Raw genomic sequence first — 23,679 nt, 5'->3', positions numbered from 1 at the left:
AACATAAAGATGCAGAGTAAGGCGGCCATTAATATGGAGCCTTGGGGAATGCCTCTGGTACTGGTAAACACATCCCACTGTCTGTCTGAGCTCTCTCATCTGTGGCACTGCATTGTATACACCATTGTTATCCTTGTGGAAGACAGGAAAACTGTGAATATTCCCCTGACATGACACTTGCACCTCAACATTACCAAGATGTTGGAATGCTGATCCCTGCTATTACTATTCTTATTGGTTTGTGCATCAGTACATTTATTTTCCGACCATGGTAATATATTTCATGTAACGATTAGACATTCTGGACAGCTAAGTCAGTGAGGGGGTGGAGGTGAGAGGTTAAGGGAATAAATCAATAGCTGACATGTTAGAAAATACACTTTGCTGTTTGATGCTTTCTTGTTAAGAGCAACTGCAGGGAAATGACTAATACTCCGAAGCTACACTTAGGTCAGTAGGTTTTGGGGCAATTTTTGTAATTGGGCTTTTTTTTTTTTTTTTTTTGTAATTTTGCTTCTGTACACCACCACAGAGAATTTGAAATCAAGCAATGAAGATATGACTTTCATCTTAATTCCAGAGGTTTAAGAAAGAAGTTGCATTAACTCTTTAAGAATTGTGTTGGAATGCACTGGACAGCTCAACAACATCAAAAGGCCTGAAAGACCACAGAAGACAAAGTGGATGATCACATAATTCCTTCCTTGTTTATGGAAAACCATTGACAACATCTAGCCACTTCAAGAAAACAGTTGAAGAACATAGGCATGTCTTAGTGAAGCACTGAAGAGACAAAGAGACACTTTCATAAATGTAAAGATATTTTATAAAAAGGTATAAAACCTCTAGTTACACTCAAGAAGATTAATTTGTATGGGAAGAGAAAAGTCCACAAAGGACAAATGCAGGATTATGATGAAAAGCTTACCACGGTCACCTGTCTGCAGTGACAGAAGCAATCTTATTCATGGCAATGGGTAACACTACAGGGAGTGCAGAATTATTAGGCAAATGAGTATTTTGTCCACATCATCCTCTTCATGCATGTTGTCTTACTCCAAGCTGTATAGGCTCGAAAGCCTACTACCAATTAAGCATATTAGGTGATGTGCATCTCTGTAATGAGAAGGGGTGTGGTCTAATGACATCAACACCCTATATCAGGTGTGCATAATTATTAGGCAATGTCCTTTCCTTTGGCAAAATGGGTCAAAAGAAGGACTTGACAAGCTCAGAAAAGTCAAAAATAGTGAGATATCTTGCAGAGGGATGCAGCAGTCTCAAAATTGCAAAGCTTCTGAAGCGTGATCATCGAACAATCAAGCGTTTCATTCAAAATAGTCAACAGGGTCGCAAGAAGCGTGTGGAAAAACCAAGGCGCAAAATAACTGCCCACGAACTGAGAAAAGTCAAGCGTGCAGCTGCCAAGATGCCACTTGCCACCAGTTTGGCCATATTTCAGAGCTGCAACATCACTGGAGTGCCCAAAAGCACAAGGTGTGCAATACTCAGAGACATGGCCAAGGTAAGAAAGGCTGAAAGACGACCACCACTGAACAAGACACACAAGCTGAAACGTCAAGACTGGGCCAAGAAATATCTCAAGACTGGTTTTTCTAAGGTTTTATGGACTGATGAAATGAGAGTGAGTCTTGATGGGCCAGATGGCTGGATTGGTAAAGGGCAGAGAGCTCCAGCCCGACTCAGACGCCAGCAAGGTGGAGGTGGAGTACTGGTTTGGGCTGGTATCATCAAAGATGAGCTTGTGGGGCCTTTTCAGGTTGACGATGGAGTCAAGCTCAACTCCCAGTCCTACTGCCAGTTTCTGGAAGACACCTTCTTCAAGCAGTGGTACAGGAAGAAGTCTGCATCCTTCAAGAAAAACATGATTTTCATGCAGGACAATGCTCCATCACACGCGTCCAAGTACTCCACCGCGTGGCTGGCAAGAAAGGGTATAAAAGAAGAAAAAGTAATGACATGGCCACCTTGTTCACCTGAGCTCAACCCCATTGAGAACCTGTGGTCCATCATCAAATGTGAGATTTACAAGGAGGGAAAACAGTACACCTCTCTGAACAGTGTCTGGGAGGCTGTGGTTGCTGCTGCACGCAATGTTGATGGTGAACAGATCAAAACACTGACAGAATCCATGGATGGCAGGCTTTTGAGTGTCCTTGCAAAGAAAGGTGGCTATATTGGTCGCTGATTTGTTTTTGTTTTGTTTTTGAATGTCAGAAATGTATATTTGTGAATGTGGAGATGCTATATTGGTTTCACTGGTAAAAATAAATAATTGAAATGGGTATATATTTGTTTTTTGTTAAGTTGCCTAATAATTATGCACAGTAATAGTCACCTGCACACACAGATATCCCCCTAAAATAGCTAAAACTAAAAACTACTTCCAAAAACATTCAGCTTTGATATTAATGAGTTTTTTGGGTTCATTGAGAACATGGTTGTTCAATAATAAAATTATTCCTCAAAAATACAACTTGCCTAATAATTCTGCACTCCCTGTAGTGTTTATTGGTGATGTGACTGCTGATAGAAGCAGCAGGAGGAATTCTGAAATGTACATGTTATACTCTCTGCTGAGATTCAGCAATCTGCAAAACAGATTGGACGTAGCTTCATGATGCAAATAGATAAAGACTGCAAAAGCGCCCCAAGAGTTTCTCAAGGCAAAGAAATGGGATATACGTCAATGGCCAAGTTGGTCAATTGATCTCAACCAAATAGAGTGTGCTTCTCAGTTAATGAAGACAAAGCTGAGGGCAGAGAGACGCAAAAATAAGCAGATACTGATGGTGGCTGTTATAAAGGCCTGGCAGAGATCTTAAAGGGAAGAAATGTTCTTAGACTTTGGGTAGGCATTGACTGAAAAAGATTTTCAATGTATCAAAAACATTCTCACCTTTACACTTATGTTAGTTTTTCTAGATCATTTTGGGCCTCTTAAAAAAGGAGAGTATGGAAAAAATGTCTTTAATTCCTAAATAACACAATTTTTGTTAATTTAGTGAATTAAAGCTAAACATTTCCTCTTCAATCAAATATTAATGGTTTGATTTAAAATTCTCTGTGGTGCTATAAAGAGGAAATATCCAAAATAATGTGGGCTTGTCATAGCTGGACTGGCCATCGGGCATACCGGGCATTTGCCCGGTGGGCCGCTGGCGATTTTGTGTTGTTATGGGCCGATGGATTTTTTTTTTTTTTTTTTTTTAGGAAGGGTATATATAATGAAAGGTGTTGGATTGGCCAATTGGTCATGATCGACTCTGGGCTGGACCAATTACAGCCGAGGAGGCCGGATGGACCCTCCCCCTTGTTTAGCAATCACGTGATTTTTGCGCATTGCATGCCGGGAACTCGTGGCAAAACAATCCAAGTACCGCATCAAATGCAAGCATTTGCAGCACCGCAAAACGTTCATTCTCCGGTTCCAATGCCTTCTTGTTTTTTCTTTGACGCACAAAAAAGGAATGTACAAAACAAAAGGAGAACAATGTCGGTCCGTACAAAGACAGACTCGACGAAAAGACAAAGAAAAGATACGAGGAAAAAATCAAAGGAGTGAAAGGGTCAGACCCTTACGAGCACACAGAGTGGACAAAAGACGTTAGCGTGTTGCCCAACTTTCACCACGCTCAGATTTATAATTATACGCTTCTTGGAGTGAGTGCATACACTCATGAAGTTTAGTAACTTCAGGTCACTGCAACAAGCCCAGGTACAGTTTACCGACAGATGGGTGCAGGACCTTGAAATGCACCGTGTAGAACGAAAGACCATCGTACGAACAAAGGTAAGTTTACCAGTCTCACAAATCGTCGTCATAAATACACATTCGTTAACCGTTTATTAATAGGACCTTTGAGCTCAACGGTAATTAATTAGTAGTGGAAATAATTTCTGGTAGCATTACAGAAATGTAGCAGTGACAATAATATTGTATGTTGTAATCGCACTGGACAATTAGTGATACAAAACAACTGTTTTATCCTGTGAATAAAAGTATATGTTTTTGTCAATGTACCATAATAACAGAAGCGAAACGCAATATTGTGTCAGGACAATTCACTATTTATGCACAATAAACAAAGGAGCATAGCGCGACAATTTCTGTTCAGCGCCAGACTTGCTTGTAACCTATATCACCAATTATGTTAAGAAAAATGACGTATTAACTACTACAAAACTCTGACCTTTGTGGGAATGCTTGGAGCAGACTAACATGTGAGCTGGAGTGTTCTGAGACGTTATATTTGGTATATCCAGACCATCCGTGGCTGTTACTTCGGAAACATGGCTTAAAAAATTTCCCTTCAACGACATAATCCGATAAAAAAAACCCATCTCTTTACCCGTCGGCTTCCCGTGGCTGTCATGCGACCGGCTATTGCAGTTAATAATACAACAGCTTCTTGCCATTTTTTGGGTTTCTTTTTATCGCTGTGTAACTGAGTTCAATTGAAAGCCTGCGTGCGCTAGTACCTCTTGCCACAAGTTCCCAGAACCCTTTGCGGTTTTACCCCTGAATGACGTCACATTTTCAATCTTTATCCTGGTGGGCCGGTCTCCAGTCAAAATGCCCGGGCCGATTTTTTGTCCCAGTCCAGCCTTGGGGCTTGTCCAAAGACATATGGACTATCTGTGTTTTCAGACATCAAATATAGAAAATGTTGGGACATTTTCCCGAGTAGTTCTCACTACTGGAAATACTATTTGATTTACACATGGGTGCAGTCATTAGTGGTGTGCGATACTACTTATTTTGGTATCGATCCGATACCAAGTAAATATGGGCCAGTATTGCCGATACCGATACTTTTCAATAATAAGGTGGATGCATCATTGAATTGCTAAATCTCAATAAATTTTCATGACCTTAAGTGTTTTTTATGATGTTTCCTTTTTTATTACTAAATAGTTAAAACCCAGGACATAATTAGGACAAAGTTTATAATTAAATAGAAAATGCTTATAGAAAATTATATTATCCTTTTACTTTTTAGAAAAATCTTAAATAAAAAGTGCACACAAATCAGTAAACAAATGAAAACAAACAAGTACTGTTGAGAAACTATAATACAAAAATTACAATTAAAATTCTTAACATCATTGCAAACAAGAGCAGAACTTAATGTAAAGAATTGATCTCAACAGGCGAGTATCGATCCGATACCAACTTGGTATCGATATAATCAATATTTGGATCGATCCGCCCACCACTAGCAGTCATAGTAGAGCATGCAAGAGGGAAGACAAATGATGCCTACTTGCCAGCTTTGAATCCATCTAACTATTTGAATTTTGCATTTACCTATGCTTCTCTGACATCTACACAAATAGATTCAGTTAAACAGACAGATTTTGGGAGCTGACAGATAAAGGTTTAGTGCCCAACTGAGACGAATGAATGCACCTTTGCTGGGGAAAGTCCTGAAGTTCAGGGCTTGAATTTTAAGCATATCGGCTAGAGGGCTCTATAATTTATAATAGATATGTCTGAGAATATTATCAATCTTCTAACTTTTAACAAGAAAGTGAAAATGTGATTTACTTGTAAAGCCATTATTTTGAGTCATTTCAAAGACTTAAAAAAGTATTTTTTTTAAATAAAGAATAGAGTTAAATTATCTTTTATTCTATGTCTATAGTAAAAATGCAGTTCTGATCTACAGCATTGTTTTCCTCTACTCTTTAATTCTGCACCCTGATTGGCATCTATCAGTGACTCTGCTACTCTTATTGTTGCAGATCACCAAAAACAAACAGATTTATCTTCACCATAAGTACTTCCCACTGCCAGAACAATGTCAACTGATTTAAACTGCCACGGCTTTCCTGTCACCACAGGCAGGGCTAGGGCCACAACTGGATATGCTTGGCTGAATATGAGCAGGACAGATTGCTCATTCACGCAACACAACGACAAAGACAAATCCTTCAAAGTCCCTCACTTGCACATGCACATCCAAATGCACCAACCGGCACGCAAACAAGCACCCTTCACCACTAACGCACACACATAGTCTGCTCGGCATGATAGATGGGAAAAGACACAAAGGTCAGCAGTCAGCAGGGCTTCACTTAGACAGGACTCGGATTCTTTTACATCACCTTGACTTAGGAGATGGAGCTGACCCAAACTGATCTTTTCCACAGTCGTTGCACTGTAATATACAGTACAGGTCAGCAACTGTATTAAAGGGATAGAGCTCTATGGCTTCCTGTATATTGCCAGCTCTTGTTTAAGTTGCATTGTGCAGTCTACTGTCAAAGCCCGAATGTCTCTAATTTTCACCCCCCCCCCCCCCCCCCCCTTGCATTTGGAGAGGGAATCCCATGTGGCTGTGAATGGCACGTGTATTTAGGCAAGGCAAGGCAAGTTTATTTGTATAGCACAATTCAACAACAAGGTGATTCAAAGTGCTTTACAGAGACATTAGAAACAAAAACAAATAAAAAGCACGATTTAAAATTGATTAAAACAAGCAAACAAACAAACAAACTAATTAACAAACAAACAAACAAAACAGTATATAAAATCAAAACAGATAAAATCAGAACAGTAGATAAAATAAGTAGTTAAATGTAAGTTTTGAAATTTAAGCTTAAAAGTGTGGATTTGGTGCTTTATTCAAATGCAGCTGAGAATAGGTGAGTCTTCAACCTGGATTTAAATAAACTGAGTGTTTCAGCTGATCTGAGGCTTTCTGGGAGTTTGTTCCAGATATAAGGAGCATAAAAGCTGAATGCAGCTTCTCCGTGTCTGGTTCTGACTCTGGGAACTGATAAAAGACCGGATCCAGATGACCTGAGGGATCTGGAAGGTTCATACTGGGTCAGGAGGTCACTGATGTATTTTGGTCCTAAACCATTCAGAGCTTTATAGGCCAGCATCAGAACTTTAAAGTCTATCCTCTGACGGACAGGCAGCCAATGTAAAGACCTCAGAGCTGGACTGATGTGGTCCACTTTTTTTTTACCTCATCCCTGTTTGCTGATCAGCACTCCGGTCACTGTGAAGGTATATGTCCCTGAAAGGTTATCCTGCAGGGGAAGTAATATACTGAACTGCACACACACACACACACACACACACACACACACACACACACACACACACACACACACACACACACACACACACACACACACACACACACACATGCAAGACCTTACAAGGACAGTGAGGTGACAGGTTGTCAAACCCAGTGACCCTCAGTCTTTGTGTGCTGTAACATGACTAGAAGAAAATTATTTAAATAAATCAGCAGATATTTGAAAGCTACAGCTTACTAGAAATGTTTGGGGATTGCAAATGCTACTTGGATAACTTTCATATATATATATATATATATATATATATATATATATATACATAGATAGATAGATATATATATCACTATTGACTCACATAAAGTATAAATAGAACCTGTTGCAATGTCTTCAAGCTGCTATTCATTACCTTTGTTCCCTCAGACAACAATCGCATATGCAGTACACTGCTAGAGTCTCATTAAAGCTCATTTAATTGGCCTGACCTTGTTGTGTGGTATCAGGAGATGGGGTTTGGGAAACGTAAACATGACAATGAGAAAACACTGATGTCCTTAGTGTTGCAACTAAATAGGCTTAGCAGATAAAATAAGAATGGCCTGTTGTGGACACATTCCTTCAAGCTTTGAGGATTTGCCTGAAACTGTCCTGTCAGAGGATTCCAGCTATGCTATGCATCAAAAACACATTTAACAATCAAAGTATTTTGTAACGCTACCTACAGCACTTAGCAAGGGAAGTCATAGACATCATCATCAGTAATATAAGCCCACCCCCATGTATTTACCACAGTTTTTGGAGGAGGGCTAAAAAGAAGAGGAAGTGTCGAAAACTGCTGTGTCGCACATGTCGCATAATTACTAATTTTGGGTAAGTAGGCAGCATCTTATCAACTTATCACCACTTTTGATGCTGCAAAAATACCAGTGATGCAAAAAAATAAAGCCGTAATCAAAGCTCAAATTTTAGAGACATTGTTCCAGTAAACATAAATTCCTTTTTTGATTAAATGGGTCAAGGCAGAATTTGTTCAAGTCAGTGTGGGCTGGAATCTCTATTGTCTTTTGTCTCTCATGCAACTCTCTACTGAACAAAAACAAACATGATTGTCTTTTGAAAAGACGACTGCACTGGCGAGCACACTAACTGCAACATTGCTTCGGGTTGTTTTTGTTAGCTTATCCTTTATCCTGCTTATGGCAAGAGATGAGGTAGCATGACCAAGCGCACGATCAACATGATTAGCCACAACCACACAGGTGCCTCTCTCGAGATATCATTCGTTTTGGGACACATAGTGGGCACTGCAATAGGCTTGGCAGCCTGCAGCCTCAGGTTTGAAAGAAGGCTTAAAGTAACAGGATTAGGGGAGTTTACCATCTAAACATGGGATGGTAAAGTGTATTACAATGTAAATGATCCAAGATCTTTTTTTGTCTGCAGTGGTGCCACCCCATGTCTCCTCAGACATCCTCAACTTGACATGCAACATGTTATGCAACATGGAAAATCAAGCATTTGAATGGACTGCATGACCACTGATTTCAGCATCACATCATTCACATTAACCATACCACACAAGACACTACATCAAATCTAATTATCTATGGTATATGCAGTACATACACATGATAATTAGCATGTCATAATTCCTCTGAAGCCATTTCATTTGCTGGAGTGATGCCAACGGACAACGGATGCTTTCTTGTGGTGCAAGAATTCCCATCATTTTTGTATGCTGCTAAATGTCAACTTAAACACATCAGTTGGGAGCAAGTGCTCATGGAAGTGTTCTTTCCCCAGCTGTGGATTAGCAAAAAAGGGAGCAGAGATCTTCGTGGCCATGACTGTCACTGTGGTGAGATAGACAGTGTAATTAGCGCTTAGTGCCAACATCCAGGCCATATCCACTTACTGGTGGTAGCCTAGTGGGGAAAGAGGAGGATGGTGGCTAAAGGGCCAGAGGCTGATGGAAGAAAGGATGGGAGAGGCAGGAAAAATGGAGGGAGAAAGAAAGAGAGTCCAACAATAATAAGAAGCAGCTCTGGGCTTCTGAGTTTTTCCTTCTTTTTCTTTCTTTTTCCTCCCTTCTTCTTTCTTAGCATTGCATCAAGGCAATGGGCCTCCAGTATTGTGATGTCCCTTTTACTGGATGTAAGTGTCCGTTTTGTCTCCGTGAGGGTACTGCCACTGAAAAACACGCATTGCAAAAGCATGCATTTTCTCATGTATTATGCATGTCCAGTCAGCATATTCATTCCAGTTAATGGGAATGCAGCAAAAGCCTTCTCACAAGGAAGCAATGATTTGCATGTGTAGTCAGTGCAGTTTAAGAGATTATGTTCTGCACAGACAGACACAAGCTAACTAGGAATGATTCTAATTCAGCCAAAGAATAACAGATTTTAAAATATTTTTCAGACATGTCAGTGACTAAGTAGAGAAGCATTTTCTGCATCTTCAGAAGGATGCATTTGGGAAAATATGTGAAAAAGCAAGGATAAGTTCATTTAATATACTGAAAGTATTTTACAACTTTGAAATGAATTAGAAAGTCTTTACCGGAACATAAAGGTGCAGTGTTTAATGATCCTCTTGGTAGTTACTCCAGGACTGACATGATAATTCAGTATAATTGAAAGGTCAGTGAGACCCTCCCCGTTTTCTGGGAAAACCATGAGAAGCAGTGAATATAGTGCATGCTGTATGGCTGTGAGATACAGTGACAAACAATGCAGACAGAAGTGCATAAGAGATGCAGCTGATGTTTGCACAAATACATGTGCTTGCACCAAGCGTGCATGGTGTGGTCTGGTATGTGCAACATAATGTATAGCTGTTCTTAGGTGTATTGCTGTTGATGCAAAACTCACATTGTTATTAACCTGCAGATGTGCCCAGGGGTAGCCTTCAGCCCCCACATATCCATCACAAGCCTTGGATCTGGATTTACAACGTTAACCTCAGTCTGAGAGTTGGGCTTCCACTGGGCAAGTAGCTCCTGATTTTGGCTATAACTTATGGCTTGTGCTGCTATTTGGTATAAGATTCATGACCGTCCTCGCAGCAGTAGTTCAATACTTAAGACTGATGACAATCTGTGATCAATAAGCAAATAAGAACTGAAAGGGCAGTCAGGATTGTAATTCACTGGTTTGCAAGCCTAGGATGATCCGTGGCATGATGGGATCTGGGTGTCTCATCAATCCTGGCTTATCGCAACCCAACCTGCTTCTATCTGAACTGAAAAGCAGAGCGTGGAGAACACTTAACACCCAATGAAAGTTGATTGCATCTCACGCAGAACCTATTTTACCATGCATCACAGTTAGTGCTAAACAAAAACACATAAACACTAAAGACCTGCAAAGTTTTGAAATGATTAAGTATATAGATAAAAACAACAACAACAACAACAAAAAAAACAACCCATGGATCAATTGTTTCAGCTTTCAAACTATAAAGTGTTAAACATTTAAACCATTAACCAATAAGAATAAAAAAAGTATGATGTATTAGATCCTGGGGGTTAATACAAGTTTAAAATACAGAAAAAGTTATATTTTCAATAGGATGTTTAGAAAATTACTTTATTAAGAGGAAATTTAAAGTACTCTGAGACTAAAACAACCAAACCATATCAAGGAGCGACTCTTCCCAAAGCCGAGTATTCTAATTGATCACTGTGCTGCTCATCTTGGAAGGGGAAGATCAATTGAATCAACAAATCAAAGCTGATGGAGGACTGCAGGAGTCACAGGTACTAAATCAGCACTGTTGAGGATAATTTAACTATAACTAGACTATAATTTAATTCCTATGGCCCAGAAGTCTGTCAGAGGTCTTGGGAAAAGTCCTCAAAATAAGAAATAATATAATAATAATAATAATAATAATAATAAAAGAATTACAATAAGGAGAAGAGAAAACTAATTCAAATTAAAGGTTGATACCATTCAATTCAGTTTTAATGACTGCATAATTATGTTTTTAAAATCTGCAGGATTCACTCTTAAGAAAAATAATTTCACTAAAGATTAAAAAAAGATATATTTACAACTTGTTTAGTTTGTAGATTGCATATATTCCTCTACAAAGCAGATGAAATACATTAGCAGCATATCTATCTAATAAATGTATCCTGATTACATTAGCATAACTTTGTTAGATAGATTTTCTTTATCAAAAAGTTCACTGTCTACTTTCACTGACAGATTTGACATTGAGTTTTAAATTATACAGGAGATTTTTTTTTCTTATTATGCTATTAAATATTAAATTCGGAGCTTTGATGAAAACTACATTAGCAAAATTTGTGTAAGATGGGACATTTATTCCAAAAAATCTGACATTTGTGTAGTAATAGTATATTTTTATATAGTTCTTTTAAGAACAAAAGTCACAAAAGTACAAGGACAATATAATATAGGACAAAAAAACTTAAATAGATTAATTGAAATAAAAGAAAGATTTTAATCTGCTTTTTAAAGGTATCAACAAGAGGTCTGATACTGATACTGACTGATACTGTAGATGTTAAGTCCCATGAAAGTCCTGCAATCTTAGAGCCACAGCCTAAAAAGTACAGTCTCATTTTGTCCTCAACTTGAACTGAGGTATCACTGACTAACACTGATCAGTTGAACTAGTTGTTAATATGGGGAGGAATCTAAGAGGGGCCTTCTTTCCAAATCCCAGTGTCAGACTTTTTGAAACACATTAACTATCTCAACCATCAGACCTACATGGATACAAAGCTATTTGCAGTAGTTGAATAATAACCTGATGTAAAGCATATCATATCATTGTTTTTGTTTTTTCAAATTCTGCTCTGACAGCCACACTGTGCTTCATAACTTTGAAATGCATTAGTTTCTGAAACATTTAGCTTACAATGTCAAGATAAAGGCATGCTGATTAAAACATTTTCTCTGCTACTTATCTTTATGCAATTCCATCCTGAGGATCAAAGTACATAAACAGAGTGAAATAGTCAGTGACAAAAATTATATTTATGTTGCCATACACCAGAGACCTGAGCCGGTCTGGTTACATAGTTCCAAAGCTGTAGTTCTTTTATCCACGTGTGTGAAATTACAAATTAGCAAAGGTAAGGAAGTTCTACATTTTAGACAAATTTGGACAGGTGCAAAAATATGTGCTTCTTACGATACATATAAATAAAAACAATGCTTTCATTAAAATGCCTAAAAAACAGAAGTTCTAGTTAGTCTAATTTACACATGGTGGGAAACTAACGGCAGCTAAAACAAACAGTACAAGATCAAATCCACCACCATGTGGCCATTGGTTAGAGGGGGAATTTGCACTCGCTCTCTTGGCTCGTTATGGCTATAATTAATTAGTCGCTTCTGGAGATACTACGAAATACACTGAAATTAATCTTTCCTTCACCCCTTCTCTCTTTCCTCAAGGATAAAGCACATTTCTCTCAGGTGATGTCCCACACTTGACCACAAAATATTAATAGGAATGAGCTCAAGTTCACTTTAGTAGCCACAGGACAATTGTTGCCTTAGTTCTCAGTGACAACTCTGCTATTATCACAGCTATCTGAAAGCTCAGGAAACTCTTTTTTTAATACAAAGAGAAAGCCCTCAGAATGACATTAAGTTCTTTACATCAAAGAAAGAGAGTAAATGGTTTCTGAGAGATTTTCTCTGCGGAAAGGGAGGAGAAGAGGCTGATAAAGTATGAACTGAACTGCATCGCCGACACTCAGATTGCAATATCGACCTAATAAAGTACAAAGAGCCTCCTCATGCTCACTGTGCTTCTCTTTTCTGTCTTTCCTTTCACTTCTGACTGCTTCATTTGTGTTCCACTCCCTCTGCCTCCTTTAAGACCTGATTTAGCACCTCCTAGGAGGCTTGAAAAAAATCTAAAACTACACTAATTTATCCCAGTGAAGGGTTTTCAAACTTAGCTCATCCATTGTGAACTGACACTTTTCAAAGGACAGAAAGAAAAGATTGAGATAGATGGGTCAAAAGTTTATTTTAAAAGAAATAAACAAATTAATTGGTATAAATAAAAGGGAGCAAAGCCAATAAATGCTGGTGACTCATATAGTTCAGTAGAAGAACAGAGGAAGGACAAGCAGGTGATAAATACAGTAGGATACCACTGCAGTGCCCTGAAAAGCTTTTTTATGCACTTTTACTCATTTCTGCAGAGCTCCAAAGGCCATGAAAACAATAGACTGGCCCAGTGGTGCTATAACAAATGCAAACTCACATCAAAATCAGGCTTTACCTATTGTGCAACTTTCTGCAAAGTCATAAATTAAGAAAAAGGAAAGCATTTTGTTTGCTGTGATATATTTGAATAGACCTAAGGGACTAATATTTCATATATTTCTGATGCCGGATGTTGTACATTAAGGTTATCTTGTTAGTTACAGCTTGCTGGTAGGGTGCGACCTTCTTCGGCCTTTGGGACCGGCTTAATTCTTTGTGCATTATATTCAGTAAAGTGCTGGAAACATTGCTCTGAGATCTTGGTCCGTATTGACACATGATAGCATCACACAGTGCTGCAAATTGGTCAGCTGCATATCCAAAATACAAATTTCCTATTCCTCCATATTCCAAAGGTGCTCTATTGGATTGGGAGTTGTTGACTGTGGAGGCTATTTGAGTACTAATTGACATGTTTAAGAAAACAGATGATGTTTGGAATGCTCTGGTTTTTGTGACATGATTGTTATTGTGCTCAAAGCAGCCATCAAAAAATGGGTGGTAATAAATGGACACAGTCAGTGACAGTTTAAATGATGGTACTAAAAGATATAAATATTAGAATATCACTCACACATTACACCACCATCAGCAGCCTAAACCACCCGATCAGTGCTTTCATATTGCTCTAGTAAAAATCTGACCTAATGTTGCATCAGAATTTAAAACTCACATGACAAGGAAACAATTTTCCTGTCTTCTTTTTTTTACAGTTTTGGTGAGCCAAATTATAGCCTCAGTTTACTGTTCTTATCTGATGGGTGTGGTCTTCCATCACAACAGCAGTAACAGTAACTCTAATAACCACAGCATGTTTTAGTCGTGGTTATTAGAGTTACTGTTGCCTTCATTTTTTCTCTGACCTCTAGCATGAACAGGGCATTTTCACACAGAGAACTTTTCTGGCTATTTCCTCTTTTTGGACCAGTCTTTGTCTATGATTAGATATTTATCTTAACAAGGAATTGAACAGGTATACCTGTGGGTGGCTGCTCGAGTGTATGCTGGATGTGTTTTATGTCCAACATAAAGTGGTTATTTGGAACAAGCATAAAGAGCAGTTACATTTGTGCCATTTGTAATTGCTGATTGTGGAAAAATCAGTTGGTGGTTTGGTAATCAACAACATATCAAACTATGAATTACATAATTGTCCTAATTTTATGTATAGATTACGAGCATATATGTTTAAAGTGTAGCATTTTTCAGTAAACTCTAGATACTTCATGGATACATGTAACATATTAAATATGTGTCCAATAAACAACAGGATGTAATATCCATGTGCCACTTAATTAGTGATTGGTTAGTCCTGTTGTCTCATACAGAAAGGTGAAAGGTACAGCTAATGAGCTTCCCACTCTCACACCAGGAGGCATCCGTGGAATGATCAAAGCTTCCAAACTCGTGTACACTTCATGAAAGGATTGACACAGGAGGATGTGCAGAGTAGACAAGAAGACGAGTGAGAAAAAAGGAAGCAAATTAGACAGTTGCAGACCACCTTAAAGCACCTGGGGTGAATCACTGCTAGGGATTAATGCCATGTTCACGTCATATCGATTAAGTCATAATTACAAACAGTAGAGTGAAAGAATTATTCACTTCTGCCTCTGACTTGTGACTCTGAGTCAGAGGTTTCAGTCATTTCTGACACCGACGATTACAGAAAAGAACTAAAGACATGGCAACAAATTGTCAGCAGACTGGCTGCAAATTTGCCACAGCTGGCAGTTACAGCAAATAAAAATCTAAATCTACAGCGATGCAATCCATTCAGCAAATGCAATGGGACATGATATGTTTGGGTAGCTGTAGAATACGTTAAGTTTCCCTGCATTTCATAGATTACAGTCTAAGGAGCTGAAAGCAAGTCTGTGCTGATTTATTTAGGTCATGAGACTTTTGCATTGCGGGCTCTAATTTTTACAGCTACAGGCATTACTTCCTGTCACACTATGCTTGTTGTTTTTACCGCCCATGTAACACTTCCAAAAGCAAAATGGGTAAGATTTAATCTCTGTTAGCACTGTTCTGAGGATAATTAATCATACAGGTGTTTTTAAATGTTTCTGTTTTTGCTGTGGCATATCTAAATATGGATTTGGTTTGATGATGTGTGCTGCCCCTAAAAGTACAGGCCACATCATGCCCGGATACAAAGACAGGTTGCTCTGCTGATATCGGCCTTTTTCCGAGGTTAGAGCATGACAGAACCTGGGAGACTCTCTGCATCCTGGCGATGACATGAAATATTTGCCGTGACACTCTCTTGAGAGGGGGTGGAGCATTCCATAAAAAATTCTGCTGACACAAGCAGATGTCAACTTGTATTACGTAGCAGACATCAGCAACTTCATTTTCCATTGGATAGTGTTCCCGTGTCACCTGTTTTGTTGTTCTACTTGGTTCTTCACTTTCCCTTCTTCCTTTGTTTTCCTTTTATCCAAAAGAAAAAAGTGGAACCCTCATCTGAGAGTTTCAGATTTAGTTAAAAATAAAGAATTTCCATACCTGAGCTTGTCATTTCATTCTTTCATTTTTTTTATGACAAAAGTTTTCTCAAGTTTTCTCATTTTTGACACTGAATGAACATAGACACAAATTACAACAACAAAAGGAGTGCCATATCAGGTATCTAAAATTTCTTGTACACTCATATTTAAGTGCATGATTTAACTCTTGAGTTAGCTAATGTGTATTATTAGTTTTCTGTTGTCATTAGCCATTTATATATATGTAGAAAGAGCTTGAAAAAACCTATTAAGAGGTTTTTAAAATTATAATGAAAAGTAATAAAAACACAATGTTGACATAATACTTTTTCACATGATCAGCTTATATTCGTCTTCTTATGGCAACTAATTATGGACTATTGTAGGCTAAATCTTTCTGCCATATATGACATTATTCAGTGCTTTCTCATAATAAAGGCTGGAAAGTGGGAAATAAGCTCCCTGGTGTTATATTTTCTCTTGTCACCGACTATAGCTGCAGAGATGCTCCTAGGACAACATAGTCTTTCTTTTCTGTATGTGCCTTACAGTTTGTATAAAGGGTTAATGGTACTGCAGTAGTTAACTCAAACTCCACTACATTAAAAGCATGATTTTCTATCTGCTTTTGCACAGCAATACTTAAACGCAATATATTCAGTAATCATTCCAGTCAGAATTATGTTATTATTTCAGTTAAATTATTGTATTATACACTTTCTACAGTCTTCACTTGTTGGAGCAGCCTAGAACTTTTAAGGAGTGGTGATGTGGACATTACTTTTATTTTTATTGCACAAAAGGATAAGAGCGTGATGGTAAAGTGCAAAAACTGCATTATTGTGCTAACACAACATCTACTTGTTGCGAAAACTTGCACAGACACCATGCTAACACAAAGCTGGTGAAGAACTCAGAGCGAAACTACTATATGCCGACCTGACCGAGGAGACATAGCCTGATCTTCAACAAGAAATAATGGCAGCAATGTTGTCTGGGTTATAGCACCGTAGCCTCCATTTCTACCTGCACATGTTTGTACTGTAGAATCGGAAACGAGATTGAGTTGAAGGCTCTTTGAGCTTTTCAGCTTCGCTTTGTGTTCATACTTAAACAATAAAAAGTAAGATTACATACATACCCTCATTAAAATGGGAATTTGTGTCAGTGTGTGGGACAGTAGACTGTTTGTATAATTAGGTGATAATGCATTTCAGGACATGTTATGGAGAAATGTGACAGTTATTTAACAAGTAGTATAAAAAGTGCTTTTCTGGGGAGCAAGTAATATAATACATTACTACAAAGTAATGAGTAATGTACTTTACTTTTTCTGAATAATGACTCTAATCTTGCCAGTTCAACTCTTTACCTGAACCCCCACGCTACGATCAAAACCCAGCACTGTTCTTCTGTTTCTAAATGACTTGTTGCACTCGCTAAACTTTCTGCAGGGACAAAAAAGTTGATGTACTTTTACTGCACCACAGGACAGCTTCTACCTTTTGCTTCTGCAAGTGTATACGATGACTGAAAACTGATCATAAATGGAACAGAAAAGCACAATTATAGCATACAGCGTGTTTCCCTGTAGTAATAAAGACTCAATATTTCGTTTATTAAGAGTAGTTTGCTCCTGGATGAAGACAGAAACCCTTTAAAAATGTGAAGCTACCTGCTGTGAATATGAGAGTATTTGAAAACTTAAAACAAAACACTTGAATCATTTAAATATTGCTGGTAAAGATTGCATTCTATTTATTTTTCATAATCTTCCTTTTGTTTTCTGGGTTATTCATATAAAAAAGAATCAAAGAGCAGTGATAAAAACATTTTTGCCCCTTGAGGCAATAAACTGTCAGAATGATTTATTCTTATGCGTAAAAGCCATGAATCAATAATTCAACGATATTCATAACCTTTTCAGACTAACATAACCTTCCTTTAACATCTTATTTACTTCGATAACTAAACTGATCCTCACATCAGTTACTATTAAATGAGTTTACACTTAGATGGTTATGTAAATAAAATATTCATATTAGTATGCTGTCATTGTTTTGGCACTTTGACTACAACCCTACTTCATAAAGCACAGGAAGACATTCTGCTCTACAAGTAGTCTAGTCAGTGTTGACCTTGGATGGTCTCAGTGACTGTTGCTGTCTGAGGAGGTTCCTTTAAACAGAAATTTTAGATTTCTTTTTTGGTTGGGGGGACAGGAAGTGTTACTGCTATCTGTTTTTGCTCCCAAATCCCATTTTGATCATCCCATTTGCATTGCTATCACATAAAGAAGGCTGTGTGGTGAATTATTTGGAATTTCAAAGTGAAAAACAATGTGCATGCACGTGCACAGTTGATCCAGACATGTGCACATACATGCAACAATATGGAAATAGGGCTTTTAAATATAAGGCGACACTCATACTCCCAGCAGGAGCAGCAAGCTTCCAGCTTTGTCCTCTCTCAGCACACATCATTAATAACCTCAGAAGAGGAGAGAACAGCCATTACCCCTTTTGATTTATTGCATGGTCTCGGTACTTAAGAGCGGATCCAGGGGTTCACAACACAGGCCTGACCAGCAGTGGGTAAACCAAAGTCCCCGTAGTGCAAAGTCAAGGTTTGTTTTCAGAGAGGTCATCTCATTCTGGATCAGGAGATGGACAGGGACACAAACAGAAAGTAGAGAGGGGAGAGTGGAGGGGTGCAGCATGACATAACAGCGGCTGTTTTACTTTAGGCTCCTGAAAGGTGTTTGCCCCTCCCTCCCTCCCTCTTCTGTCTCTCTTGGTTCTATTTCTAGAGCACTATGCCTGTAGCTGGATCAATAGATACCCTAAGCAAAATAAAATTACTGAGCATCTACGCCTCCTACTGCAGTGCAGACGGTGGGTGAAAGGTGTGCAAAGTCCAATCTATAGTGTACTGGGACATATTGTTTCAAACTGTTGATGTTTCCATGTTTGGGACAGTGAATCTGGCAGGTGTTTTAATGGTAAATATACAGACTAAGAATTCTGTTTGTTCTCTTCTTACCTGTAAACTTTATTTTATTTCAGAGGGTAAGGGTGATATGCAAGTGACAGGGCTCCCTGAGGAATAAATAAAGATAATGGAGAGGTTTCTTTTTTGACACAGAGCAGTCACAATGCAATCTGAACAGCCGCACTGCTCAGACTCAGGCTCGACATGCATAGGGAGGCGAGAGTAGAGGATATCTGTCATGTTCTCACTGAGAACCTAGATAGCCTGTCAGCTATCTTCCCCCGTATGGGTTTCTGAAGCTTAGATTCAAAAACAGAGGGAGCAAGTCAGATGGACAGATATATAGAGAGATGGAAACAGAGATACAAAAGCAAAGACCGAAGGGTATGAGCAGAACAAAAAAAGGGAACAAAATCATTTTTAAAAAGTTCTGAGTCATGCAAGAATGTGTAGATAAAGCTAGTAAATGTTCAAGCATCAGCACAAGTACAAAGTTACAGTAGAAGTTTTTGTTGAAGCAGCACATTCTCGTTGGGCTTGGGTAGGAAGAAAAGATAACCCCTGATCACATCAGGTTTTGGTGGTTTTGGTAGAATTTAGAGCTGAACAGAAAATCAGATTGAATCCTCTTATCAAACCATATCCTTTATTCGCACATCAATCTGGAAGTTTGAATTAAAAACTGACTTACATTATTATATTCATGACAAGAGACAATCCAATCAGGCTTGGGGAGCCAGTTTTTAATCTTCCACAGTTTTATATTTTCTAGGTCTAGTTTAGGATCAGTAAAAATGTGTTTCATTACCCTGGCTCCTCCAGGGAAAACACCTGCAAACCAGAAACCATTTAATGATTACTAAAACATGATCTACAGACAAGTTTAGCAATTTTGCTGGCATATAATTAGGCTGTAAATAGAAGCTATCCATCTCTCTTAAGCTGCTGACATGAGATTTAGCTGCAAAACAACATAAAAGGCTCATGATTTCAAAGCGTTGCAAAACCCTGCTGTGATATATTAAAAATATTTAATATAATATTTAATAACTTCATTATAAATCTATCTGCAAATCTTTTTTCTTAGATTTTCTTTTGATTAATTTTTTGTTGTACTTTTAAATTGCAGATTAGTTTATGATATAACCTCACAGCATTTTGGGTTTATTGTAGATTTTTCAAAAAGGTAGGTTGATCAAAATATAGCGCTTCCTACAAATAAACAACTCCACATTTATCTCTTTATATGGTCTTTTGTCTTGTAGGAAAAACTGAAGTACTTGTGGGCCATGGGACACGACTTTTAATAAATGGCGTTTTGTGTTTAGATTTCACCGTGTTTGGTAAGCCGTTCACGTTTAAGTGATCCAATTAAAAGTGATATATTATTTTTAAACGAGCCATGAAGCGCCCCCTTGCTCACATATTCCACTTCAGTTATGAATGTTTTATATTGTAGAAGAAAAAGATAAAGACATAAAAACATTTATGTGCCACTGTGAGTTTAAGAAAGGAAAAGAACGTTATATTTAGAGCAGCTATGATACTACACTATATTACAAATTACAAGGGAATACTTTTTTTCTATCCTTATTAACAGCAGGCTTTATTTTAAAAAGAGTTTAACTGGATCTAAAGCAAAAATCTCTAAAGTCGTATTTAATCCTTGACGTGGTTGCTAAATACTTCCCAATTAACGGAATAACATGCTTCTCATATCACACCAGTGTAAAGTGAAAAATCAATTCTACGTCAGCGTTCTTGTCACATCATACTTTAAAACAAAGTTAGCAGAAATGTCAGCTTTTCTCATTGCCGTGACATTCACTTTTATAGCCACACTGCAGAAATGGACTTAATTCAGTATTTTATCTACACAGACTCATGAATAGATGGGTATGTGAGATAAATAAAAGGAATTAAGACCTTAGCTTTATATCAATCACAAATCATAATTACTGACTAAAGGCTCAGGGTGGATTGAAATAATTGTATGTTGTGTGTTGTTATTAAGCTAAGCTTTAATTGCATGTCTCCTTTAGCATACCTGCTACTTGAAAGCTACAAAAGATTTTACTGAAAGCTTCAAGAAAAAAAAAGAAAACAGAATTTCCTGTAAAACTGAAGGTTTCCCCTAAATGACAGCGCACTGTTGCAGAAATCCACAATTACCACATAATTGGCAACTGATATATTAGCATGTACGGTGTGGCAGGTTTTAAGCATCATTATCCCTCCTTATAGATCCACAGCTTACTTTATAGGTCTTGTTGGCAGAATGCTTTCTATGAGGGTGATTTTTCAAAGGCCTTATCAATATCCAATGACAGCTTAAGCTCTGAGGGCAATGTGGTGAGTGATGAGTGCAGCACTGTCATCATGCAGGGAAAGGCCAATGGAAAAAGAGTCCCGTCGCCTACTCCTGCATTGCATATATGATTACAGATATGCAGTGGGGAAAAGAGGTTATATTAAATGATATTTGATGACAAGAATAGGAATGCTCAGCCTCTAAGGCAGCCTAACAGTAACATAAATACTGCAATTTGTAGCCTGATAGATTTTCATGGATGACGAGTGCATATGAGGTTGAAGGAGTCAAGGATGGGGGTACTGGATAGTAATGTTGAAACGGGCGTAATGAATCTCCAGATGAGTGAGGGGGTGCTGGACAGCCAAGTGTCTATATCATGCTTCTGTATACCAGGGTGTTTCTTGATGGCCCCCAAACCTTCCTCACTCCAGGCCCCTGGGACCATCCTTCATTCTTATTTATGAGCTTCCACATGGCCACTCAGCTCTGCTCTACCACCTCTGCATCTATCCCTCAAGGTCGACAAGGAGCTAAGCTGCTTCTGGTGAGCTGTATACACAAACAGCTATAAGAGGAGGAATTTGTGCATGTGTGCAGAGACTGGGAGTATTTCTGCTTGTCCTGCTTAGACGCGGGTATACCATTGGGCATCCCAGATGATCTGATGCAGAACCATAGTAGGCCTGGGTTTTCTTATTGGAAACACTGGCAAACCTTGCTAAACCACAAGGAGACGTCTTTGAAGTGTTGTCCAAGAGAGGCAGCACAGTTAATAAACCCAGTAAAACAATGTGCTCCTCTATGGAAAGTGACACAGGGGTAACATCAAAATTAGACGATCCTTTGAAAGTAAATGATGCTGTTGGTAGACTGAATAGCACAAATTCCAGTGCTTTATAGCTCCAGATGCCAGATTTGATATCTAAATCACAGGTAAGATGGGTGCAATTAAGTCAGGTGACATCCTTAAATGAGAGGGTGGTGGAATGTTTATGACGGAAAATTAGTGAGGGAAAAGCCCAACAGCCTTTGCCTATTCTCACTCATGCCTTTCTAAATCTTCCAACTCTATTTTCCAAATGCCAGAACTGCAGCCTCAAGGTTGCTATATCCCTCTGTAGCTGAAATGACTAATATTACGAAACTTGGTGCTTCTGAGCACTTACCACACATGCCCGCCTGGTACATTGTGACTTAGGCAGCAAAGTTTTCAGTTGAGCTGTGAGCAAAAGTCTGCAGAGTCATTGCGCCTCTAATAGAACTTTGTGGCCTTTGTGCATAAGTGAGCTGCTCATGTCAGAGGTTAGCAGGGAGAGCAGCAGGATTCAAACTGGGGGACAATGTCATGATGTATTCAGCTTCAAGCTTCGAGTAAGGGACTTCCTCCGCTCCCCTGAGGGTTGGACAGGCACTGGGTGGGTGAATGACACAGAGCTCATAAACCCCCTGTAGTCTAAGGCGCTTCATTTCACCATCTTACTCATGTTGCTCTGGAGCATCTCCTATGACTGTCAATCTGTGAGTCAACCTGGCAACGTCTCCAGATTTGACTTTCATAAAGAGACATTATTATCTCTTTATTTCTTATACAGCCTCAATTTGAAATAGCTAAAGGTATAGCTGCAATAACACTGTCTTATAATAAGGATTGTTGTGACTGAAAAGATGACGAAAACAGGGTAAATACTTAATGTGCAAAGAATCTCAGTACTGTATATGCCTGACTTTCCTCACTATACACTTACGTGTTCTTAGTATCCTGTAGGATTCATGTTATTTTACTGTAGCCATTTCCCGTTTTTCCCCATGTTGATTTATGATGCTTCTCAGCTGCTGTTGATATTTCAATAGAAAAGTATAAATTTGGCCATTACTCTTCAAGCTTATTTAAACATGCCTGTGTGAAACTGAATTATATTGTGTTGTATAGACACTGCACAGCGTCTAGTTTATCAGTGCCCTCCAATGCTATTCCCTCCTGGTTTGAGCGGCTGTAAAACATCCTGTTTTGGGTGATTTTTGCTAAATGTTTCCTAGTGTGTGTTTAGACCCAAAAGTACAGACCTTTAGCTAAGACTTCCATCATGGCACTGTATGAAAGAAAAACTCAATAAGATGCATGCCATACCAACAACAGAGTTTAGAAAATGGAAGCTTGTAATTACCATCCACATTTTTAAATTTTCATGATCTACTCTACATTTTCCCTCACATATTCACTGATGCAATAACATGACATGTCATGAAGGCTTTTAAAAATGCTTGTGTTGCTCTAATACTGTTGTCATAGTGAGAATATTTAAATGCAGCTAATTTAAGTCATTTCATATAATTGCCTCTCTGTGCACAATATATGAAGTAGAAAAAAAACAGTAAATAGTACCCGAAAAGAATTACAAACAAACACGTGAGTTAAATCATCCAATCTTTGTGCCTGCCACTACAGTGCTAATGGGGTATTGCTAATGATTCTGCTGTTGCTTTAACTCCATTTGCAATGGGGAAACTATCTATCAGGCACACAAGCACAAATACCATTAGGGTA

Source organism: Maylandia zebra, linkage group LG19, assembly GCF_041146795.1.
Source record: "Maylandia zebra isolate NMK-2024a linkage group LG19, Mzebra_GT3a, whole genome shotgun sequence".
In the NCBI taxonomy this organism is placed as follows: Eukaryota; Metazoa; Chordata; class Actinopteri; order Cichliformes; family Cichlidae; genus Maylandia; species Maylandia zebra.
The sequence above is the reverse complement of the archived record's forward strand: the minus strand, read 5'-3'. Positions refer to the sequence as shown.